Consider the following 22,508-nt stretch of genomic DNA (forward strand, 5'->3'; position numbering starts at 1 on the left):
TTGAGGGTCATTTGTTTGTATTGTTGTAGTTGTAGAAATATCCAATCACCTACATCAAAACTTCTTTCGCTGTGATGTTGATCTGCATGTTGTTTCATTCTATTCTGTGCCAAAGTCAAGTTATCCTTTAAGATTTTGATAACTTGTTGTTGATGCTCTATGTGATCCTCCACTGCTTGTACCTTAGAATTTTCTTTTAAAGATGATGTGATGGATGGTGGATGATATCCATAAAGTGCCATAAATGGGGTCATTTTTGCTGCAGTATGGAAGGAAGTGTTATACCACCATTCAACTAGAGGAAACCACTTGACCCATTGTGTTTTTTTATCAGATACAAATCAATGAAGATATCCTTCGAAACATTTGTTAACTATCACAGTTTTCTCATCAGATTCAGGATGATAATATGAGCTATGAGCTAACTGAGTACCCAAATATTCCACCTCTTGTACTCTAGAGAAACAATGGAGCTTTTTTCATATAATTATTTCCCCTTCAATAGTTTGAGCACCCTGTCAACATGTTGAACATGATCATTCCAAGACTTGATGTAGATTAGTATATTATCAAAAAATACTAACACAAATTTTCTAAGGGTTTGAAAATGGAATTCATCAAACCTTGAAATGTAGAAGGTCCATTGATAAGGCCAAAAGGCATGACCAAAAATTCATAATGACCCTCATGAGTTCTAATTGTTGTTTTTGGAACGTATTCAATCTTCATTCTTATTTGATGATATGTGAATGAAGATCCAACTTGGTGAAGTAAATTTCTCCATTTAATTCATCCAATAATTCATCAATGACAGGAATTAGAAATTTATCTTTAATAATAATCTTTTGAGCTCCCAATAATCCAGACATATGTGCCATGATCCATCCTTCTTGTGTACCAATAATATTGGAGCAGAGAAAGAACTTTGACTAGGTTGAATTATACCAACCTCTAACATTTTTGCAACCATACGTTCAATTTCACTCTTTTGGGCATATGGATATCTGTAAGGCCTGATTTTTGGGGGAACACTTCTTGGAATCAAATGAATAGAATGATCATGATCACGAATAGGTGGGAGGCCTTTGGGAGTCTCAAATACCTTGGAATGATTGTCCATAAATTTTTGGAGATCTAGAGAAATAAATGATTTCGATGTGGGTACCTTTAGTGAACATAATTGTGCGATTTTCCCTATTGTTCTTTCTTTAGAAGCTTTGTCATCATGTTAGAGCTGATTATCTTTCCTGGTTTCCCCAAAGATTGTAGCCATTGAACTCCTAGTACAACATTCGTACCACCCATTTGAATGGAAAGCATTGGAATATTCAAGACATATTCTCCCATGGATAGCTTGATATTATTTCACTTTCTAGAGCAATTTATGGTTCCTCCATTCACAACCATTACTTGACACTTTGGTGCTAGATATAGGAAGATTTTCAATTCCTTGGCTATCTTACAATGAATAAAATTATGGGTACTACCCGAATCAATCAACACTGTTACCTTTTTCTTCTTGATATGTCCTTCGATCTTGAGAGTTTGGGGAGTGGTAATTCCTATCAATGCATTACAAGATATGGTTAAATTCATTTCTTCTTTCTCTGGGATTTGTTCCTGGTGTATATCCTCTTCTTTTGACATTTCTTGTTCCTTTTCTTGCTCCTCTTCCCCATCTATGTAAATTAATTTCTTCTCAGCACACTTATGACCTTTAGTGTATTTTCTATCACAATTGTAACAAAGCCCTTTTGCTCTTTTTCTTCCAATTGTTGTGGTATCAACCTTGTAGGGGGTGAAAGGCTCGGAGAAACAACACTTCCATCTTTATAGTTATAAGTGGTAGGCTTCCTTGTTGCCATAATTTTTCTTTCAATTTTTCTTGCCAACCTGTATGCCTTCTCCAATGAATCAGGTTCCCAAAGGCGAACCTCATGTTGAATGTTATCATTTAAAGTCCCTATGATAACATCAATCATCTACTTCTCTGGAATATCATTTAACCTTATATTCAATTTTTGGAAGTCTTCAATGTGCTCTTCCAGTGAACCCTTTTGTTTGAGATTTATCAATTGGCTAAAGAAGGTATTTCTTTGTGTATCCTCATAATGTGCTATCATTTCCTCCATGAAAATCAACCATGCGACAAGTGGTTTACGAGAACAAAGCCCTTTATACCATAAAAATCGATTTGGTTCTAAATATAAAGATGAAATATGTACATTTTGTAACAGTTGCACATCACGTAGATCAAAATATTTCTCCATCTGTAGTATCCTTGTTATGGGATCGTTTCCATCAAACTTCCTCATATCGACCTTCGGAATATGGTGGGTATTTTTGTTATTAGAAGTTTTCTTGTAGCAGCTTTGTGCCACCTTCCTTTAAACCTTCCATGTCTTTCTTCAAATATTCCATGCCTTTCTTCAAATATGCTTCACTACCATTGATGTTAGCTTCCATGGCACATATAAAACTATTTATCTTAGCTTCAATCGCATTCTTCAAATCCTCCATCCAATTTTGCTTACTAGGTGTTTTAATTTTCTTGATTCGACTCATTCTTTTTCTTTTTTTTAGCAGCTCAATCTTGAATCTGTTGTATCTCTGAAATTTCGGATCTCCAAGGTATTAAATTGCAACCTGCAGTAGTCCTCTGCGTGCTCTTTCCAATGCCACCAATCTTATCGAAATTGGATTCTCTAATAAATAGTTATACCTAATCTCCTAAGATAACCTTCTTATATACTTTTTCAGTAGAGCGAACCTGTACGAAGTACCACTTGTTATTGTTTCAACCTTCGGACCCGAAAATAATACATAGAAAAGTACAATATTTCCTATTTCTATATTTTCTGGCGAAATTTCAATCTGATGCTCAGAGAGAAAGTTATGGCGATTTTCCCGAGGTCATCTGTTTGGGATGCAATTCGGGAGCCTGCAGAAACCCTAAATATCTTGGACTGTATCTCTGAAAATATAGCAAAACAAGATCTGAAATTCACACCCAAGCTTCACCAAGATTTCAGCTCAAATGGGTTTTCATTTTAGAGTCTGAACCTTCGAGGAAAAAAATAATAGTGAACATGCCACAAGGACATGTTTGAGATGGAATTCTAGAGCTTGCAAAAACCCTAACTTCCTCAGATCATAACTCCGAAAATATAGTGAGACAAGGTTTGAAATTCGGACCCAAGGTTCAGAACAATTTCGTATCAAATGGGGTTTTGTTTTAGCTCCTGAAACTTTGTATAAAAAACGTTATATCAAAAATTCCATGATGTCCTATTTGGAGCAGCGAAACCCTAGAATCCAAAGCTCTGATACCAAATGTTATGAAAGCAACTCACAAAAAGATAGAAAATATATATCAACGACTTCAAAATCAGCCTCTTTGAGGGGCAACCTCCTTTACATTACACGGATGAAAAATTCTTGGATGATACAAATGACAAGACCTCCTTTCTATATATAGGAGTCTAAGGGGTCATAATATAATCAGAGCTGACATAACAATAATAACGTAAGGTCACAACAATAACAATAGTGGGCTTCTATGTGGCACAATAATAATGATGTGGGGACTACATGGGCATAAGAATATAATAAGTGGGTTGCACTAATAACAATAAGGGTTTACACTAATAACAATAAGGGTTTACACTAGTAGTATAGGGACCTAACAACAGATACCTTGAGAAGTCTAAAGGCAAAAATAAAAAGTTGAAAGTTAGATAATGATCAGATAGTTCATTCACAGGAAAGTCTTGCCAAAGCTCAGGAAAATAAAGCCAAGGTCAACGCAATGATCCTTTAGAGTTTATCAAATTTGCAAAGATAAGGACATCCAATGATCAGTTATGGATAGGAGGAAAATAGTAATGGGGCATATGGTAGCAGGTCTGGATCAAGGCATAGGTTGGACAGGGATGACAAGGTCATAGATGGAAGACGTTTGGATACTTCTAATAGGAGAGGTAGTGGTTATGGGTTCTATTCCAGTTCTAGTTTAGATAAACATCATGGTCATCATCACTATCATCGGTATAGGAGAAGTGAGAGGGGGTACCTTATAGATGAGTTCAAGAAAGCCAAGCTGCCTACCTTTGATGGAGAGTTGAAGAAAATAGAAGATGTAGAAGCATGGTTGCTTGGGATGAATAATTTCTTCGAATTACATGATTATACAGAGAATATGAAATCTAGAATAGTTATTTTTAGTCTCAAGGGAAAGACAGATATTTGGTGGGAAGATGTGAAGCATGTTAGAGGCATCAGGGTAGAGGATTTGAGCTGGCATGAGTTTAAGAGAATTTTGAAAATGAAGTACTTAGTAGAGAGATAGTATGATGGTAAGGCTAAGGGGTTCTATGAATTGAATATGGAATCTATGATAGATTTTTACTATACGACTAGGTTTCTGGAGTTGTTTAGGTATGTTCCATATGTTAAGGATGAGAAGATGAAGTTTCAAAGATTCATTAGTGGACTACCATTAGCATTCAAGGATCAGATTGAGTATGATGAGCCTTGATCATTGCAGGAAGTCATCGAGATGTTGAGGCACTGTTATGAGCAGTTGAAGTGCAATACTAGGCCTAAGCAAGATTGAAAAGGGGATGAGAAGGCTAAGGGAAAATGGCCTCCAAAGTGGGAAAGAAATTAAGATGCAAGTGAGAAGGAAAATGTGGCTCCTTACAAGAAGTTAAGTGCAACTGAGAAGGGGCATGGATCTCACCCTGAAGAGGAGTAGAATAAGGTTAGTGGCAAAGAATCATTAATGTATTACAACTCCGCCTGTAAAGAACCTCAAATGGAATCATTACAGTGTTGGCTCCTAAGAATGTGGATGAACTCAGGTCATTCTTGGGACTAGGAGGGTATTACAGGTGGTTCATCATGAACTTCTAACGTATTTCCTATCCTATTACATCATTGCAGAGAAAAGGAAAGAAGTTTGAATGGATTGACGAGTTTGCAACTAGTTTTGAGAAGTTGAAGCATTTTCTTACAAATGCTCCAATCGCGAAGATTGCAAATCCTCATAATTTTTTTTTGGTATGTACATATGCTTGCAAGAGAGTACTTAATAGAGTCCTAATGCATGAAGGAAAAGTGGTATGCTATGAGTCAAGAAAGTTGAATGAGCATAAGAAGAACTATGTGAATCATGATCTTGAGTTGGAAACTATTATTCATGCCTTGAAGATGTGGAGACATTATCTTCTTGGCATGAGGTTCATTTTGATGAGTGGTCATAGTGGATTTAGTTACTTGTTTGACCAACCTAATTTGTATTCCAGGCAAGCTGGATGGTTAGATACTCTTATTGAGTTTGAATTTAAGATTAGGTACATTAATGGAAAGGAGAATAGGATTGCAAATGCTCTTAGTAGGAGAGGGAATGTGAATCACATTGCAACAATGAGTTCTTATGGGACGGACTTGTAGGAGTGAATTTTGCAGGCAAGACAACATGATTACAGGTATCAACATTTGAGGCACATGTTACAACAGTAGGCTGAAGGTGATAGGGATGAGGAGTATCATCTCACAATAGATGCCTTGGTCAGATTTAGGAACAATATTTATGTTTCGTGTGAAAGTGAGATAAAAAATATTATCTTGAGGGAATTTCATGTCAATTCGTATTCAGATCACCCAGGATATTAGAAGACATTGGAAACAGTTAATAATTTCTATCATTAGATGAACTTGAAGAAAGAACTGGCTGAGTTTGTTACTATATGTTTGGACTATTAGCGGGTAAAAGAAGAGTGTAAGCATCCAGTTGGTTTGTTACAGTCGATTCCAATTCCATAGTGGAAATAGGAGGTCATTTCCATGGAATTCATAACATGTTTTCCAAGGACATTGAAGTAGCATGATTCCATTATAGTTGTGGTTGACGGGTTAAGTAAATAAGCTCAATTCATTATCGTTAAATCTACAAATTAAACTAGTGATGTAGCTAAGATTTTCATCAAGGAGATAGTAAGATTGCATGGTGTTCCCAAGAATATTATATCAGATAGAGATGCCAAGTTCACTTCCAAGTTTTGGAAGGAGTTGTTTGTAGGTATGGGGATAGAGTTGGCTTTCATTACAACTTATCATCAATACACAAATGGATAGACAGAGAAGGTTAATAGGATTATTGAGGATATGTTGAGAATGTATGTCATGCATGAATAGAGGAAGTGGGAAGAGTATATTATATTAGTATAGTTTGCATATAATAATGGATATCAAGAGTCCTTGAAGATGATTCCATTTGAGGTTCTTTACAGGCGGAGTTGTAATACACCTACCAGCTGGAGTGATCAAGTGAGCAAGGTGTTGATTGGAATGGAATTGTTGGCATAGATGGAACAAGAAATGCAGGGTATTAAGAGGAATTTGAAGCTAGCATCACAGGACAGGAAGAAGAGTTAGCACAGAGAATTCAAGGAGTTTCAGGTTAGGGAGCATGTGTACCTGCTCATCAAGCCCAAGAGGAGCTCCTTGAGGATTGGATCATGTGCCAAGCTGGCAACTTTGTATTGTGGGCCTTTTGGGATATTTGAGAGGATTGGACTAATGGCCTACAGACTCGCACTTCCGCCAATAGTGAAAATCCATGATGTTTGTCAAGTTTTTTTGCTTAAGAGATATGTGTAGGATGTTGATCGTGTGATTGGCTGGTCTGTATTACAGGTGGAACTAGAGGGACAATTCCATCCAGAACCATAATGCATATCGCAGCAGAAACAACTCATGCTATGAAACTAAGCAACAGAGAAAGTTAAAGTGCAACGAAAGCACTTTGGGAGATCGTTGATCATATGTGGGCTTTATATCCTTCATTATTTTTTGGTTCAAGAAAATGATTTTTTTGTATATGTATATGTATATGGATGTTGTTGTAAATACCGCAATGGGTTGTGTTATAAAGCTCCAATAAGCAATATGTTTGTTTTTCTTTCAGCAGGATGTCATTGTAAATATTGTATCAAAAGATGTCATAAAGCTCCATAGGAAGTATGTTTTGTTTTCAGTGGTTTATTGGTCATAGGTTTCATAGAACACTGAGGATGGTGTTCCCCTAAGGAGGAGGGGTTTGTAACAACCTATTGACAGTGCTGGATACTACCAACATGCAATGCAGTCTCCCCGATGAAAAGTCCCAATTAGACCGCATTGTTTGATGTGGGAGCCCTTCCAGAAATAAGGCCCGAATTCCATATGTTATAGATTTTACTTCACTACGATGGTCAGCAAAAGAGAGTAATTTACATGTACTTTTGGATGAATAAGTGAGTATTCCCTGTGGAATTTCTCAGCTGCAAAATGTATCAAGGTTCTTCTAACGAAAGGGGGATAAAATTGATCCTTTAAAAGAAAAGTAATAGTATTAATATAGTATAGACACATGGGCATATACACATGGATGAATCGTTGATCAACTAGTGAAATAGTTCACATAGAAGCAACAATTTTCATAACACATACAACACACCTTCAACAACATAAGTACCAAAGCCACCAAAATAGTTTAATTTAATTAGTACAGATGAAAACATCATACATCAAAAACATTCAAAGAATAGTATTACAATATTTATGACATATGCATGAAAGTTTGTTGGCTCAATGAGCTTTGAAATTAAGCAAAAGTTCCAAGATACATCAGTACAGTGAACACCACTAGCTCCAATAGTGGAGTGTTAGAGCAACCACTTGCTCCTCCAAAAGAAATATCTTCCTCTCTAATGCTTGGTAGGATGAGCCAAGGTGAAAATTCCTTTGCATGAGCTATGAGGGTGTATATATAACAAATGGGGTGACCATTCACCTCCCTTGTGACTCTTGGACTACCCTCAGGATCAGGAAAAATTTTAACGATGGGAAATTATCTTCAAGTTTAAAAATGTTGGCGAATCTCACTAGTCCATAATATGCAAACTAAAATGTTTATTGATATATTTGCAAAATTATATATATATATATATATATATATATATATATATATATATATATATATATATATATATATATATATTCATATATTCTCTGTATAATATTGGCTATTTTTAAGGTAAAATAAATTTATTTGCAAAATTTGGGTGAATCATTTAAAAAAAAATAGAAGTTGGTGAATATTTTTTTTGGAAAAATCATGGAAAATTAGCCCACCTGTGAATATTAACTCCTAAATTTTTCCATGCTCATGATTTTTTGACTTGTTTATGACTTTTTGACTCCATGAATTTTCACATTCTATTAATTACTCTTGGACTTCCACTTTACATTACATTTCTCACATATTGAAAATTACATAATCCATAAATGATGTGGAAAATGATGACTCATATACATCTTGACATGACACCTTGACAAGAGATGACATGACATTGATGACATGGATTGCATGATGATATGGAAATGTCAAGCCATTCTGTTTGCCGATATATTTATGTCTTCTTAAAAGGTAGTACATGTTATTCTTCTTCCTCCTCCATAAGGATTGAATATAAGGAGTCTCCAATATGATATTAATCTCCAAATTTAGTCGCAATATGGTGTTCCTCTATATTTTCTTCATTGATCAACTTGTCTTTGAAGCTACAAAGGTGTCTTCTACCAAGGTCTCCTTCTTCATCTCCTTCATCATCATCATGTCATAACATGATATAGTACCTGCAACTGAAATCCACTCATGAAAAGACAACATCAGTCCGATAAACCCCTAATCTAACTTGTTTCATGAAAACCACTAGTTGACATAGAACCAAGTGTTGGGATCAGAGATTGACTCAAGGATTGTGCAGTTGTGAAATTTAGGAGGTTAGGGGCTAGGACTAATCCTTGAGACTACACAGTGCATAGCTCATGCAAGGTAATTGTGCAGTTGAGGGGCTCAAGGAGGCAAGTTTGAGGCTTGAGGCTTGAGGTTTCCCACTCATAATTATAGATGGATAGAGGCCTAGGGCTTGCACAGTTGCGTAGTTTGGGAGGTCAGGTTGGAGGCTTGGTGCTTGAGACTACATAATGTGTGGAAGAAGGTGGTTGGAAGGAAGGGGCTACGCAGTTTTGGAGCTCAAGGGTTAGGTATGAGCATGGAGACTACATAGTGCGCAGTTTTTAAAGTCAGGAATTATGAATTGCATGGTTCCAAGAGGTAAGGTTTGAACTTGAGGATTGAGACTGCGCAAATGCATAGGTCAGGAAGGTTGAGTGAGGCAAAGTTGCTCAGGCATGAAGTTTTCTTGATTTGGCTAAGTGCGAGATCAGTGAAGTGAAAGTGAACAAGGACAAAAATTGAGCATGATCACATACTTAGAGCAATTGAAAACACAACATTGATCCCTCAGAACACGTGAACAACATAATTCCCCCATTGCAACAACAATGTGACATCTTTCCCCAAGTGTGAGACTAAAGATACACTTTGCGGCAACAACATTGACACTTGTGAAAAAGTGCATAAAACTTTAGTAATGAGTATAATACATGTCGAAATGATAACTCATTAGCACCAAATTTACCCCCTAAAATGAACCAAAATTATGTTTGTGAAATATGTGATGCTTTTCATGCCAAAAGACGACACTTTTATTTTCTTCCGAAAGGGACTGGAACACTTACAAAAAACACATGGAATGACTCTTAATACTAGAAACGACAACATATAAAGTCAAAGTAGGATAAAAAATTTGGTTGTAGGTCAAAATTTTGGATGGTGTTGTAGCAAGAACAACACAACGCAAGGTTAAAAGTTCATGTAATAAAGGATAATAAAGGAAAAATAAGACCAAAGTCATGGGATACGTATTCCAATATGAATGTTGGGAAAACTCTATAGTGCGAATCATTTTTGGTTTATCAATGGCTAAGGGAATTGGAAAAGGAAAAGAGCGAATACTTGGCATTTGTTTATGAGAAATAAAGGAAAATATGAGAAAAGTAAGGCAAAGAGACACATATTTGCATGTTAAGTAAATTAGAGGAAAAATAAAGGAAAATGAAGAAAATATAGACATCAATAATAAAAAGGCATATGAGATTTAGTTCATAGCTTTTGCTCAGTCGAACTTTTGTTGGTTTAGCTTTTTGTGAGTTTTCAACTTGGGTTAAGTGTGAAAGAGAGAGAGAGCTCCAAGAGGAGAAAAAAAGTAAGCAAGCAAAGGAAGGAAAAGGAAAGCAAGGAGAAGGTCGGATCAACAACTTTATCAAGAAGATTTTGCAGGTAATAGGTTTCATGTGTGATATCTTATCTGAGGTGTGAATGCATGGTACATGCATTTTTTATTTGGTTCATTTGTTGTCATTGGCATGGGTGTTCCTTGATTTGACAATGGTTTCAACCTCGCCTTACAATTTCTTGGATATCCATGGTGTGATGGCATTCATTTCTTGGTTGAGCTTTGGATCGCTGAAAGGTTTTAGAACTGGGTGAGGTGGTCTCATGAAAAAATCTCAAGGGTTGGGGATGGAGATGGTTTTCTCTGGGAAACCTTCAATAGGTTGGTGGAGACAGGAAAACTCCTTAAGATAGGGTGAAGAAATTCCAAGGCCTCCAATATTTATTTGGCTTTATGATCTCGGGATCGCTTTAGGTGAGATAGTGGTATTTTTAGTGTGGCCATGGTTTAAAATATGGATTCCATTGGTTGTTTATGTATAGTTTTATCCCATGAGATCCCACATCCATGCTTGGAATATGGCATAGGTTGATTGGCTGAAAGAAAGATTTGGTTAAGCCTAATATATGGTCGGGTGGTACGTGTAAGTCCCTGACTGGGTTGGCTTTTACATAAGTTAATAGGAGTTATTTTCCTATTCTTATTCATGAGTACTTGTACTTGTTATTATGATGATTTGATGATTGTTCTTTCATGGTTAATATTTTGGTTTAATGCTAGTTATAAGCATGATTTATGATGTGCTCTAGTTATGGATCTTGTTATGATTTGATAAGTTATCGAATGGTTGATGAATGCATGGGCTAACTAGTGTTGTTGTAGCTATTTGAGAGAGAATTAGGCCTTCTGGGTGATTTTAAGCTAAAGTACAGAGATTTACACTCAGATATGCATTCATGACCTGTAGCATACATTTTTACCATATGTTTGACAAAATGTGTAGTGTATTCTAGGTGGTCTAGGTCAAGTTTCCGATTCAAGTTTTATGATTTAGCATTTTTTTTATGTCAAATGTGATTCTGGAAAGTTATAAGAAGTTCTGGGTAGTGGTTTGTAGGCTAGCCTGGAAAATTGGCTCAAATCTCGGGACCATAGGCACTAAACTGAGGAATTTAGGTCATAACCACATGGAGACAAACCTATGTGTACAGTTAGAGGCCTATAATTGTACGCTTGCCTTGTTGTGCATGTAGTTTGGGTGTTAAGTCAGTGAAAAAGGGGTCTAGCTCAGGGATTGACCATCTGGGTTGGTTTACAACTTTTTGAGTGGTATGTGGTTTCTGAAGTGTGTCAATAAAGTTTTAATTTTGTCGGACCCACTTTCATAACTGGAACTTGGAGGTCAAGCCATGTTATAATAGCACTCCACTTTAGATTTACCCAGAGGGCTTGTAAAATTGGGTAAATGGGGGGGGGGGGGGGTGGTGGGGGTTGGGGGGCGTATTAGAAATTCCATGCTTTCTTATATCAAAGACTTTCATGTCATGAGATATAATCATAATTTTTTTAAAATCAATTTATAACATAGCGTAATCATATCAAAACAAAACTCAAATCATTACAGATCAGAACATTAAACCAAATTAAAGCATAGTCTTAAATTTTTTTCTTTAGACCAATAATCAATAATTATCTCTGTATATTTCTCTTTTCTCTTGCATTAAGTGGTTTATCATCCAAAGCAAGCACTCAATGTTGTGTATGCACCATACAGTCTTTAACTAGATTTGTCTTCAATCTATCTTATTGAGTGGTTTCTCAAACCTGTTGTGTTGTTCAACGACCCCCATTTTAATATATTATAAATTTCCTATGAAATTTATTATATTAAAATAGGGACCCTTCAATTTTAGAAAAATCTTACAATCAAAGTTTAATACTTAGGTTTTTTTATTAAAAACCAAGTATTAAACATTGATTATCCCAAAAAAAAAAAACAAATTAAATAGCCCCCGAAGCTAAGACTTATACTTAGGCTTTAAAAACCTTAAGTATTAAAACAATACGGGTTATTCAATTTAAATCAAAGTTTTTTTTTTCCCGAAGATCCAAACAACTCCGACATGCCCAGCATCGCATATCCCATAGTTAAAAATCCAAAGGCAAAGACTCCCCGCTAACACCGATTTGCGAAATGCGATTAGACCAGACCTGAACAAGTTATTAACTGCATTTCTAAAGGACCCCACATCCATCGCAATCGCAATATCCACTATCATATAAGTCCATCCCCCATTACCTTTGCGATTTATGATCTGCGATTAGACTCAAACCCGATGGGAAAGTTAATGACAGTCCATAAAATTTCGAATCCGCAGGCTATCGCAAATTTCAAAAGCTTAAGTCCTGCCCCTTCTCGATTGCGATATGCGATAAATCCTGGACCCAATGGGAAAATTAAATCCAATCCATATTAATGTCACATCTACGGGCTATCGCAAAAAGCTTAAGTCTGACCTCGCTCTGAATTGCCGATTGCGATATGCGATAAGGCCCGGACCCGCCTAGATTATACACTATGATTTATATTAATATCGCGTCTGTGGCCTATATCGGAATCAAAAAGTTATAAAAAGTCATGCCTCATCTGAATTTCGATTACGATATACATCCCAATGTCGATTGTGATATCACATCAGGAGTGATGTCAGTTCTGTTAGGTTCCTATACCAATAAGAGTCATAATTTTGAATGACTGATATTAAACCTTGTAATATTGTACATACCTTTGATTTTTGTAAATGTTTTCCATATTATAAAAATTAAAAAATTTAAAGAGGGTATGTCCTAAAAGAATAATCAAAGGACAAAAAGAACAAAAAGGTCAAAAAACATGAAAAAGATGAACCCCAAAGAAAAGAAAAAGACCATGAAAGTGAGCAAGTCAAAATGCCACTCCTATTTATTTTTATGCATAATAAATTATTATGTGTAGCTTGTGATCCTTGCCACAATCCATGATAGTCAAAATGTTTAAACATGGCTATGTCATGTTTTCAATTTTATGTCTATAGATAGAGAATAAAATCTGACCAAACAGTGTACACTTGGTGGATAATTAGATAGGTAGTGTAAATTAAGGAGCTCAACTGTTTAATCTGAGCCCTTGGATGTAATAAGGTTAGATTTAGATAGTTTGCTATTGTAAAGAAAAAGAAAAATATTTGATAAGGGTTTGCAAGCTTTAGTGCACCCTAATAAAGTGAAGAAAAAATGGTAGGAAAAGTAGATGGGTAAGTAGGAGAAAGGTTGCAGAAGTTTGATGATTGATTAGACAAAGACATAGTTATCTTTTTCCTCATAAGTTCCATAGATAAATGAAAAATCAAGCATGCAAAGGGATTTCAAAGTCAATTAATTAACTTACCCCATTCATTTCACCTTTTACTTAACTAATTTCCCATAAATAGAGTTCAAAGTGCTTAAAATCTTTAATTCAAAGAGGCTCAGAGCATTTCTTTGACTTTTGGAGGGACTGGACCCTCGGCTCAATGATTTATGGATGTCAAGTACTACATTAGCCTCATAAAATTTCATCTCCCTTTCAGTTCATTCATTTTCCTAAATAAAGTTCCTTTCCTAAGGTTGAAACACTTTTTGCCTAGGAAAAGCATTTTTCCCCCCACATAAAGCATTTTCATATAAAAAACCCACCAAAACACTTTACCCTAAGTATTAATGTTAATATGTGAAAAACATGAAACTCATAAAAAGAGCATTTACTTAGTGATTTTTCCCTTTTCCGCTCATTTTTTTATTAATTACTAACTTTATTTATTAAATCCCGATAAAAAAAAAACCCATTTTCCCGTATATATATAACTCCTATGTGTTAATTAACCTTATAACCTAGTTTAAATATAAACTATAATATATAGTTAACCCGACAAAAACCCACTAACTAATCGATCTATGATTATGTTAGGCAAAACCTCGATTAAACCCTCCACTAATTACCCCGATGGCCTAATCCCGCCTTAAGCCATCATTAACCCCCGAAAACACTGTAATTAAGAGCCCCTCGGGTCCCCCACTAGCCTCTGCACAGTTTCCCCGCCCGATCACCGTGCGATCGTCTCCCTCCTCATCCAATGACCCTCATCTATATTGGGCCAACCTGACGTCCATCCTTTACCCGCCTGATAAAGTAGTTTTTCCACCAGCCCCCGATGATATGTGTCATCCGATGAATGGAATCATGTGACCCCTCCCAAATACCATTGAGCGCCCAAAAGCGGTGCCATCTAAACCATTTATCGCCCTCCCGCTACACGACAAAGTGACTACTGTTCACCCCGTACCCGTCAAAACTAACCTTTAGCGCATAAAGCCAAAAAGCCCCAAATCATTTGTTTTCTCTGAATTTTCAACTGTAAACCCTCTGAACGCATGCACGCCACCTGCGAACGTCGAAGCCGTCAACCCACATCCAATTGCACTCCAAAGACACTGCAGACCACCTAGTTAGCCTTCGAGCCTGCATAGAGCCCCATCAACCATTTGGAATCGCCAGCTATTTAAAACCATTTCACCTCAGTTCCAGGTATTTAAAACCAGTATTCACCCACTACCCTGTCAAATTCAAAGAAACCAATTACTGAGTTTTCTTAGTTAAGCTAAAAAATTAATTAAAGAAGCTCAAGGACTCAAACCTACTCTGTGCTGAACCACTATTGACCTAAAACACTGTAATTCACCTCCCCCATACTCAAATCCACAAGAACTGAGAATGGCTGCCCCAATTACCATGGATGTGAGACCTATCACTACACCCCATCTAGACCTGAACCACCTTCCCCTAGCCGACAAAGATTTCCAGATAAAGACCACCTCTGTCCTAGAATCCCCACTCAAATTATATAGCTAAACTAGGGATAGATACTTAAACCATGCAGACGAAATTGGTCTGTGGGAATCCAATTTGCCTAAGTACCAATTCCCCCTAGTCCACATTTTCCCAGAAATTGTGCATTACTGTCATGCCAACTATATTCCAAGTCAGAGAGCAGTCATGTCCCCTAACTAGACTATACTCTTCACTATCACCGCAAAATCCATAAATGAGATGTTACAACTCCAGCCTGACCAAAACCTGGCCCCTCTTTCAATTGGAGCCTTATTAGACCAGTTCCCTAAGCTTACCACTACAAAATTGGCATAAATGTTCTAGACTTTCATAAGAGAAGAAAAACACATCCCAAAGGACCCTCCTCCTTATGTAGCTACCATCTTCTCTTCATGGGGAAGGGATATTGTGGCCATGATATCCAGTGTCCTAGGTTATACCACTAGTGAATACATTGATGAGATTATGTTGTCTTTCATGTCCATATAACCTCCAGGGTAGCCTCGTGCTGTCATCTATGACTATGACCAGTTTATAGCTGATAGGATGCATGACCATTTTCTTAGAATGAACAATGAAAGAGTTTTCAAATACTCCTCTGTCTTGTATCACCTTTTCCTATATTACCAGTCACACAAATCCCATTCACCCTTCAGAAGCTTGACACAAAAGGTCACCCCAGATCAGTTATTTTCTGGACTTCATTGATCCATAAATATCAGTCCCCATATTCATATGCTGACTTCATTGGCCTGTTTGTACATCTAATCATGACAATGCTAACAGGAAACCCTCCTCCAAGAATCAGTGCAGACATTAAAAGGGTCCTCCAATTGTCAAAGCAGACCAAGATAAGTGATTGGTACTTGTACCAAAACCATATCGAGATCATAATCATGGTTGCATGCTGGCACCATACAAACTTCCGAGATACCTCCCAATGAGGTTATTTTCTCTATAATACTACAGGCAGATTATCAACGTTGTTAAGACAAATTTTGTCAATGCCAAGAAGAAGGCCAATTTCCAAAGGAGTTTTGTTTGGAGATATGACCCTTTGGAATTCATATCAAAGAAGAGACAAAATGTCAAGCTAGGGCCTTTTATCCACCATCCCATACCGGAAATTGAAGCCTATGCCAACCAATCAGAATGGGTGGAAGGAACATTAGTTCATCAGGATAACACCAGGATAGACATAGAAAATTCTCTAATAGATCTAGAAAAACAACTTGATGAAGGTTCTTTCCTACAGGTGCCAGAACAATCAAACAAGCTAGAGAAGTCTGATAGACTAGAACAATCAGAAGAACCAGAGACTACTTCAGGTACCCATCCAATCATGCAAACTCCGCAGAATGAGGAGAAGGTCCCAAAAAGAAATAGAGAAGGGGCTTCCACTTCAGGAATTCCCACCTCTGATTGACAACAAGAATCAAGCAAAAGGCAAAAGTCCAACCCAACCTCTAAGCAAGAGCTTACAGAAAATTCAACTGAAGTCACCAACACAGAGCTTGAAAGAAGTAGACCTACCACCCCATCTGGAAGTATGCAGGAGCCTTCCACTTCACAAACTCAAATGTTGGTAAGGAAGCACAGTGTTGAGGTATCTTCCTTTAGGATGCCTACAGATAAAGATCAGGATATAAAGGAAAGGTACAAAGAGATCAAAGCCAGAAATGAGAGGCTTAAGACCCAAACATATGCTCAGTATTTGAAAATGACCCCTACCAATCAAACAAGGCTAATCTTAGCCTTTGATATTAAAGAGGGGAAAATGTAGATGACCTTCATCAAGCCTACCACTCAACAACCAAGAACAACATCAGACTTCGAAAAGGTGGATTTTGAAACACTGGCAAGGGATATTCATCCCATTGACCAGATTGAACTACACAAGCAAATAGGGGAGATGATATACTCCACATTGACAAGAAAGGCCATAGCTTCCCATCAATTGCAGAATTTCTTGAATAACATGTCTGCTCAATTTCAATTGGAGAAGGCCTCCTCACAGGCCAAAGATACAAGAATCGGGTCCTTAGAGGACTTAGTAATTGAATTGGGACATGATCCCAAGGATGTGAAATCTACAGAGAAGCTGATTAAGAAGAAAAATGATGATATTTCTGCACTTAAGAAACAACTCAAGATACCCCAGCTGCATCACCCACAGACAATGGAAGTCTTAGAAGCACAGCAGGGACATGAAGAGCTCATGGACTTGGTCTTGAAGCTAAATGATCAACTCAAGGAGACAAAGAAGGAGTTGGACACTTTAATTCAGTCGAAGCAAAGTGACCTGGCCACAACTTCTAGAACTGTCATCCTCACAGTATCTACAGAAGTTCCTTCCACACTGGCAACATCGTTGGCATCCACAGCTCCACCTGCCACAGCATTGCCAGTAACAACAGAGCCTACTACAGCAACAGGTACACCAACAGATAAAGTAGCAGAACTTGTCAAAGCCATGGAAGATATGTCTATCCAGGCTACAAAACTGAAAAGATTAAAGGAGAAGGTGGCAAGTTTGGAAACTGACTGCAAACTTTCCCAGCTCAAGCATAAAGAAGAAACACAAAAGGCCCAAAGGATGGGTGAGAAAATCGAGGTCCTTGAGAAGGATTTGACACTACATAAACCACTTGGACAAACCAAAGAGATGCTGTGGGACAATATCATTGACTCTGTCAATGATATTTGGCCATCAATACAAGTAATCTTTGAACAGACAGAATTGGTAAAGATATCTACTGAAGCTATCTAGAAAGTAAAGGAAGAACTGGGGGATAAACCAGAGGATGCCAATCGACTCATCCACTTCCTAAATAGCAAAAACAGATATGAGCTCCATGAGCTCAACATAGAAGATAGTACTAAAGCCATTCTGGAGATTAGGAAGGTTCTTTCCAAAAGGAACCTTATGCTTAACTTAGAAGAGAAGTGCCATAATATGCAGGTAGCCATTGATAGGTTCATGGCGAAATTTCAGATTTTGAGGGAGAAAGGTCTTCCCAGTCCTATGGTCATCAATGACAAACTCATGACCCAGCTAGACTATGGTGATAGACTGAGAAAATTGGCTAAGGAACAAGCAAGTTCTTCATCCATGAAATCCCTGCCAACAGGCAAAGTGTTATATGACACATTGGAGAACTTATTTTTTCTAGAGCATGAGGTGAAACATCTGTTCCTCACTAAGGAAAATTTTGTAAAGTATACTGAAGCTAATGAAATCTACCGAAGAATGGTAAACGTAAAGTTACCTGATGTAGAATGGTGGGAAAAAATGACAGATTTACTGTGATAAATTTATATCAGAAAGTTACTGCACAGTAAATTTGAAGGCAACCAAATAAACAAGTAAACACAGGGCAGCAAGGTCAAAGAGTATCAGAGTTAAAGAGTATCAGGTGAAAGATGAAAGTAAAGAATATTCCAACTTAGAAATACCACAAATATCAGTCTGCTTAAAGGGTTCCAATTTCAACTGCAACAGCCAGAACCACCACAATAAAAGGGACAGCATGAAGCAGTTCACCATCTGTCTCTATCTACATGCAAAAAGATATTTTTACTCCTTAGATTAAGTCTCAAGTTGTTTTGAGATATTTTGTAAATGTTTTTGTATATATACTTCACATTTCAAAGTATGTATGGTGGATTCCAAGACATTTATATAGACTTTTTCTCTCAAATAAAAAATTCTATTGTATCAATGACTGGATTGGATTGCTGGATCAAGGAATAAAGATCAGATATTTTACAATATTCTTGTGTAAAGCGAAATACAAATAAGTATTCTCTCATGTTTCAATGTTTTTTTCCATATGTTTTTTCATAATCTTTTATGTACCTCTAGAATCTAAATGTTATAACATGGAATGATATTTCAGAAATTGCTTAAATGCACTATGTCTTGACTGTTATGCATTATTTATGTTTTCTTCACAAATCTAAGTTGAGTAATTCTTGATTGCTCCTTAGTTTAGGTGACCTCTTGTGATCTATAACAAAGGATTCTTAACTGCCCTTTGTTCATGATTATCCACTGCTCTTCATTTTGATCCCGGTCCAAGGATTCTTAAGTCCCCTTTCACCCTGGTTAGAATTACTTCACCCATTATGCCTAAAGATTTGCCTTTTGCTCTTCTAGATTTCCCTGTAAAAATTCCCTTTAATGATTTGGTCCAGTTATGCTATCCATTTGTTGACTCCATAGCCCAATGGCTTGAAGACCTAGCTCTATCCATCTGCTTTAAGAATTCCACCACCCAACCTTCAATTCAAAACCAAAACCCCAATGAACATTAAGAACTAGCCCGAAATCCTATAAAAACAAAGCTAAATTATATAGAGAGAGCCCTCTTTGAGTCATAGGTTGGCTAGAGCCTATACTTAAAAGATTGGTTTGTGGTTACCTCGGTTTCTTCCTTCTTCTGATAACTTCTAAGGAAATTCTGAGTGATAACATAGTGGCGACTCCGCTTGGGAACTCAAATCCTGAGTCTTAATAAACCTTTAAGAAAATTTTAAATCTTTATTTCAAGCCTCTTAAAGGGTTTATTAGAAGTTATCTAGAAAATTTCACAAAAATAAAGTAATTAGAAAAGCTTGAAATTATGGCTTCAAGGAGAACTCACTATACTAGGGCTAATCCAGATCCAAACCATGCCCCAGTAGTGGATAATCCCAACCGGATTTCGAAAAAACCTAAAAAACAAGAAAGTTTAGTCATTCCAACACCTTCAATCAAAGAAGATTCATGCCCTAATGAGTGGTTGTTTTTGTAAGACCTTCCTTTTGATGTGCCATTTGATCTTTCCTTATTTAGAACCAAGTCTGAAAGTGCACTTGATGACATAATTCTATATCTAGAGTTTATTGAAGACCTCAAAGTCCAAACTGCAAACAAGTTAATTAATGAGTATATTCTAAATTCCCCTCAGGCCTCCCTCGCTACTGCTAGGATCCCCAAGATTTCTGAACTAGTGTCTACTACTCTTAGTATACCATTATTCCCTTCAACCTCTGAAGTCCATTCCCCACCACCATTTATACCTTCACTTCCCTACCAACCTACCATTACCCATCAATCATTTACCACTCCTAGTTCTCCATCTACTACTGTATCATCTCCAAGTACCTCAACCCAACATCTTAGCCTTGCCCAACTTAAAGCCATGGAAAATAGATATGCTCCTTTGGTGTTACCTGCCCCACTTGGTGCCATGCCACAAGACTACCAAAACAAAATTGTCCAATTTGATGGCATGGGATCTTATACAACACAACATCATGTGAACAAAATGACAGACTACTTTGAATTACATGAAATTGATATTGGAGATGTTCAAATGAGACTTTTTGCTCAGACTCTAGCTGGTGATGTTAGGAAGTGGTTCAGAGCGTTACCTGCTAATAGCATAGATAGTTTAGATATATTTTATCAGCAATTTTTAAATAGATGGGAAAAGAAAAAGAACCGTTTGCAGATCCTTTCAGAGTACAAAAATATTAAAAGAGGACCTAATGAAATAGTCTAGGATTATTGCACCAGATTTAACAATATATACTATGCAATACCAATTAATCTTAGACTTCCACCTGACTTAGCCTTAATAAAGTTTCCTGATGGGTTTGATACTGATATGGCATTCCAACTCAGAGAGAGAAATCCCCCAACCTTAGAAGACATGCAGAGTGTAGCAGTTAGTGTAGAAGCAAATTTGTTAGCAAAAAGAGCTAGAGTTAGGAATGAAAGGAGAGGATCTACAAAAGATGAAGCCTCACCCTCTGACCTTAAAATAGATGTCTTGGCCAATAGTATGGAAAAACTTATGGAGGGGATAGATAATATGGAGAGGAAGCCTCAATGGAATAATCAACAGGCACCTCCAGTTAGAAACCCAAACTTTAGAAAGAACCAAAATCAAAACATTGGAAAGAATGGACCTGATCAGAATATTATGCCTCCCTTTCAAGAAAACTATGTTGAAACATATCATTCAGAAGACCTTGAAAAAGACACACAGATTAATCTGATGGGATTGGATGACGAGGATACTGTCTTCTTGACCCAAGATGAGTAGGAACTGTATATGCGGCAGCAATTGTAGAGCCAGTCCAGAGAATTATTTGATTATAAACAAGGATATGATTCTGCTATCTCTGAAGTACACAAACAATATAACTTAAGGAGTAAAAAGAACACTGATACTCCTGACCAAACCAAGAAAACAATGCCAGATCAACCCAAGAAAATCAAAGAAGGTCTAGTTACTAAAACTCTCCAAATCCTCCCTAGACCAAACCATAACCCTCTTGGCCCCACCATTGTAGATATAACCCCTAATAAACCCTCCAATGATCAACCATCCACTTCAATCCCCTCCAAGGAAACATTGGAAAATCCTCCAAATACCATATTAGAAAATCCACATAAAAAGACCCCAAATACAGAAAAAGAAGAGCATCCTACTCAAATTCCTGCTATGAAAATCGCAAACCCTCAAACAAAAAAAGCTCCTTTTCCTTTCAATTTGGGAGCAGAGGTAGCTAAACTAAAGATCTCAGTTCCTTTAACAGAACTGATTAAAAATGAAACCTATAAGTCTTAAATAAACCAAGCTTTAAACATTTCTGAGAATGGAGATTCTGTCAACTTGTTTGATGATCAGCCAGAACCTATATTTGGTCCTGATGTTAACAGCAAACCACTAGGAGGAGTCCCACCCTTTTACATTAGCCTTAGCATTCATGATAAAATCTTACACAATACAATGTTAGATTATGGGGCCTCACACAATTTAATGCCCAAATCAATTATGGAAAAATTAAACTTAGACATTACTAGGCCTTACAAGGACCTATTCTCATTTGACTCAAGTCAAGTAAAGTGTCTAGGGTTAATCAAAGACATGTTTGTTACCTTAGTACAATATCCTACTAAAAGAATTCTCATGGATATAGTAGTCGCTGACATCCCACCCAAATATGGCATGCTATTGTCTAGATCATGGGGAGCCAAACTCCAAGGGTCTTTACAGCTTGACATGTCATATGCCATAATCTCTATTTTTGGACAACCTAAAAAGCTGTATCGAGAAACTTTAATGAAATATGTGGTAAGCAGCCAGGATCGGCCTCAAAAATTTCCTATCTACTCCATGCATTCTGACATTGATTCCTTTATTTTGTATAATGCTGAACAAACATAAAAAACTATTGCAAACAATATTTTTATAGAACCAAAAGAAATTGCACTTACAACTAAAAATAAAATTGTCCAAACTCAAGATCTTTCCACTAAACAAGATAATCAAAATGCCTCAAACAATGAAAATTTTGTTCCACCAGATAGTGAAAATTATGAACATGAGATATTATGGCATCTTGAATTTGATGGATCAGTGAATAAGTTAGGAGCAGGAGCAGGAGTGTGGATATACAATTTGGAGAATGATCACTCA

The sequence above is a fragment of the Pinus tabuliformis genome, chromosome 3_1 (assembly GCF_031772625.1).
Source record: "Pinus tabuliformis cultivar Carrire ecotype Pingquan chromosome 3_1, CPIR1, whole genome shotgun sequence".
Taxonomy (NCBI): Eukaryota; Viridiplantae; Streptophyta; class Pinopsida; order Pinales; family Pinaceae; genus Pinus; species Pinus tabuliformis.